The following is a 5145-nucleotide window of genomic DNA, read 5'->3' as shown; positions in this document are numbered from 1 at the left end:
TGAATTGTCTTTCTCCCCTTTGAAATCCTAGACCCCTATTCCCTCCTCCTTAGCACAGGATGGCGTTTAAGCCTCAGTTGCCTGACTGTCTAGGACACTTTCATGTCTATGTGTGGCTCCCATATGTATGAAATTACATTTGTTCTTTTTGTTTGTTTGTTTTTGTTTTGTTTTGTTTTGTTTTTTGCGGTATGTGGGCCTCTCACTGCTGTGGCCTCTCCCGTTGTGGAGCACAGGCTCCGGATGTGCAGGCTCAGTGGCCATGGCTCACAGGCCCAGCCACTCCATGCGCATGTGGGATCTTCCTGGACTGGGGCACGAACCCATGTCCCCTGCATTGGCAGGTGGACTCTCACCACTGTGCCACCAGGGAAGTCCTACATTTGTTTTTAACCTGTTAATCTGTCTTATGTCAATTTAATTATTAAACCAGCCAAAAGAATCTAGAAGTGTAGAGGAAAAAAATTATCCTCCCCTATATTAGGGAATCAACAAGTCTAATCTGATAATAATGAAAACACAAGACTGATTTTGAAAAATATACTCACTTTAGGAAAACATGAAACTTCATCACTTAGGGTTGTTGGCAAGAACAGCCAGAACAAACGTATGAGTTACAAGAGAAAAGAATTATCTTAAATCAATAATATTCCATTTAAGTAACATTTTTTTTCCTACCATGGCAACATGACTACAGTGAAATGCTGGAGGACTGATTAAAAATACAATAGATCACTCAGAAGAATAGCATAACTGGACTTTGTGTGGTAATAGCTTGACAGTTAAATACAAGTGACTAGAGTCTCAAAAGGAGGTTTCTATTGCCATACCTCCAGCCCAAAGTACAGGATCCTTTTAAGACCAAAAATTCTAGAGCAATTTTTATCAAAACATGTGTTAATAGAACTCATCTTATAAGAAGCCTTAGAAGAAAGTTTAGGGTAGCAGTTAAGAGCACAGGCTCTGATTCCAAATTTGTTTATGCCTAGTCCTCACTCTGCCACTTTCTGGCTATATGACTTTAGACAAGTTTCCTATCTTCTCTTACTTAGTTTCCTCATTTTAAAAATGAGGAATATAAAAAGAGAAACCATAATCACAGGTGGCTTTTTTGTATACTGAATGAGTTAGTATAAGGAGAGCTCTTAGAACAGTACGTGACACATAGTAAATGCTTATTCTCTTTGGCTATTTTCAACTTTCCATTTTTCTTTCTTGTCTTGGCCACTTGTCTCAACATCTACATGGTTTCCCTGGCTATCAAGTAACCACAACTACTTACCATGTCACACAACTTCCACTTACTTTTTATCTGCAACAGTGAAAATCTCAGACCTTCTTCCAAAGCCCTCAGTGATTCCCAGGTGAAAAGTTCTTGGCTTCATCCATGACCACATTCCTCTTTGGCTTATTCCCTGTTCATACCCAGACTTATCTTCAAATTCTCAGGGTTGGAATCAGCTGATCAACCAAACTAGTCTCCTATATATGATCTCAGACCACCTCTATTTCTCATCTTGGACTATCTAGTTTCATCATGAGCTCATTTGACCAAAATGTAGACAGCCTCTGCCCAATACAGAATAAACATATTCACTCATTTGATAAATATTTATCAAATTAGGAAACAGACTTGATGATGAGAAATCAGAGGACAATGAGCCTTCAGTTGCTGGCTAAGGAAGTAGGTATCTGACATTAGATGTATACGTACAGACAGATATTTGAATTGTGTAGCCCAGCCTCAGAACACTGCCAGAGATATATCTGTATGTAAGGTGAAACTGCCTGGTTCACAAGTCCTGCTTCTTAGGAGGCCATGCTTTGTATAGCATGACTTTGGATCTTTGGACACAAACAATTACCTCAGAGACTACTCAAGGGCAGCCAATCCACAGTCTAATTTTTTTTTTTTTTAAATAATGGTCTATGTCATGTAAAAGAAAAAAAAAAAAAAAAAACAGAAAGAAAGAAAGAAATGATTTGAGCCAGTCAGGTTCCTTTGTAAATCTGAACCAAGAATACTTGAATCCATTAGTGATAAGAGGTAAAGTGGAAGATGCTGTGAAGGAGAGTTTTATGCCATGGTAAGCTGTGTTAATTGCACATTAATCAGTTGAAGTGCTTTATTGCTAAAAGGAGTCACAGGATTCACAGAGTTTATACTCACACGATAGCTTTATTGCAGGCAAAAAGTATAGGTCAGTAGTAGCAAAAGAAGAATATACATTGGGAGGGGTCTGCAGACACAGGTTTCTTTGCCCTCCCTTTTTTGGATTGGGTCACACAGACCTCAGTCTATCTCCTGGTCCCAACCATCACAGGTGTGCATGCAAAACACTTCAGCACCAAGAAGCCCAAAGTCAACACATGGAGGAGATCCCTTAGAATGAGTTTCTGACCAACTTTAACCATTGAGATGCCCTTGACCCAAGTTATAATTCCAATTATTTTAACTAAACAGTGTTAACAGATTGGCACATCCTTCTCATAAATGCCTGATCACAGAACATCATCTATTTTCAGGTAAAACATTCTATAGTATTGGCCAAGTGTCAGTAGTTCTGGAGATAAACATGTGATCAATCAGACCATCTGATATTAATCCCTGTTTGCAGAAGTTTAAACAACAATTGAGTAGAAACTATGAGTAAACATAGGAAGCTGTTCAATGGAAAGAGGAACAGGGAGGAAATAGAAGTTAAAAGTAAAGAAGAGTGACCAAGAGGTAGGGAGTGGAGGAGACAGAAATTTCTAGGACTTTCTCCAACTTTAATGATTTTCCAGATCTGATTTCATTTTCTTTTTATTCATGTAAGCTCAGTAAATACTGGTTCTTTATAAAGCAAAGAAGATAAAAACTATACTCTAAGTAGACCTTTCTAGACATGACAACTATACATCTCTGATTTGGGTTTCTGAAACAAATGTTAAGGTTAACAGAGGCCAAATAACTCACATCCCTTCCACTATGGGTTCTCAATTAATTGAGAAATTTATAGGAGTAAGAGGATAGATATCAACATATTAGTTTCCTGCCGGGAAACAGGGAAATTAGGATATAGTAACATTCACACCCTCTCAAGGCAACAGTTCCAAAAGGAAAACTCCAGAAATATTTGAGTTAAGCCTGGTACTTCCCTTTGCTAATCTTAGCAATCCAATACATGAATTCTCCTTTTTTGAGAAACCATGAGTTAGAAATAAAGAAAAGACTCAAAGTATTGCTGTAACTGAAGTCTTCTCACAGATATATGAGAAAAGGGGGTTGAGGTTTTCATAACAAAAGAATATAACTGACATGATAGAATATACTGGTGATCTGTTAAAACATTACAGATAGAACATTTACCTTTAACTGACATTGAGAGGGAGCAGAATACATGACCCCCAAATATGCCATTTTGGCATGTGTATTACTTTGACCTAAAGATAACCAAGGCCAAACAGACTCAGAAAGAGTTTTGTTTTTGTTCTTTGTTTATTTGTTTGCTTTTTATCTCTCTCTTAACTGTCTAAAAGAATTTAGATAAAGGTCCTGTACTAGTAAGAGAGCTAATATCAGAGACACACCAGAAGGACATATCTGCATGGCATAGCAAGAATTTGTTTACCAAATATTTGTTCTTCCTATATCCCTTGGATGTATCTTCCTCCCTTTTGAAGCCCCAGACTCCCCAGCTCCTTCCCTTAGCTCCGAATGGCATATAAGTCTCAATTGTTGACTATAAGAGAGCTTCATGTCTTTGGACTCCCATACGTATGAAATTAAATTAGTTTTTCTCCTGTTAACTTGTCTTACGTCAATTTATTAGGCCAGACAAAGAACACAGAAGGGAAGGAGGAAAAAGGTTTTCTTCTCACAAAGTTCTCTTTGTTCCTTTCTTCCTTGAGAACTGGCCCCCTGGAGTTTCCTCAAATTCATTCACATATAATCATCTATCCTAATAGAAGGGCAAAGAACACCACAACCAATCCAGAGTAATTTACCTTATGTAGCAAAATACTGAAAGTGAAATTCTGGATAATGAGGTGGCGTCATATCCCTCAGGATAGCTAAAGCTCTTTCAGTTTATATTTGAGAAAGGATTTGCTCCTGGAAGTCAGCCTGCCACTTTTTGCCTTTGTAGCAAATAAAAAACTAGTTCCAAACTCAATTCATTGAACATTCAATAATTAATCAGCTTCCCTTCACATTAGTTTCCTATTTATCTCTGTGCTTCCAAGATTCTGTCTGACACTACAATTAGGGAAACTGAAATATGAAATAAGAGCACCTACTATAGTAACTTCTCTCCACTTGACACACAAATTATTAGAGGAAATCTGCCTGCAAATATGTGTCTTCCAGTCCCTTGTTAAAGACTTTTTTCTTAAAATATCCCAAGGGGTCCTAATTGCCTCTCCTGGTGCACCCAGACTTTCACCACACTAGAATTCTTCTGGTTGATATCCATGTTAAGAAGCAAAGTAAAAAGTTTTGGTTTCAAAAGTGAATGCAAATATGAATAAAGAATATGCACAAAAGAAAATGTATATAATATAAAGACTAATCATTTAAGAACACTGATCTAATACTAAATTCCCAGCTTAACAAATATCTGAAATCAAGATAGGGGTTAAAGAAATAAGTGCTAAAGTCTTCATTGTAAATAGATGGAACTCAAAAGATACTGCTGCAGTAGCTCTTAATATGGTAATATTAGAAAAATAGTTTAAATATTTTTATTTAAATATAAACATAAAATAAATATCTAACTTTCCAAAATGTATGAAAGTAAACAAAATAAACCATGCAGCAAATTAAAGAAAACAAAAGGAAACGGCAAGTCTGATCTTATTGACCCACTTCTTCTGGCGGTGGTTGAAGTTTGGTTGAAGTTTGATATGAAAGGGTAGATGACCTCCGAAGATATCCTTCATGAAAAGGTGCCCTTCCATGAGCCTTACTTCAGCTTGCTGAGCCCATCAACGGTAACGGCACTTACAGGTCTGAAGTTCCCATATCCTACTGCTATAAACTTTCAACTCACCTTCCTCATCTATAGTAATCACTCATCATTTTCCATCCTGGTTAGAAATATTTAACTCTGCTTGACACTGCTGTTTACTGTAGTTAAATTCTTCTGGAAATAGTCAAGGGTG

This window comes from Lipotes vexillifer, unplaced genomic scaffold, assembly GCF_000442215.2.
Source record: "Lipotes vexillifer unplaced genomic scaffold, Lipotes_vexillifer_v1.1 scaffold1099, whole genome shotgun sequence".
Lineage (NCBI taxonomy): Eukaryota > Metazoa > Chordata > Mammalia > Artiodactyla > Lipotidae > Lipotes > Lipotes vexillifer.
This window is presented reverse-complemented; position numbering follows the sequence as displayed.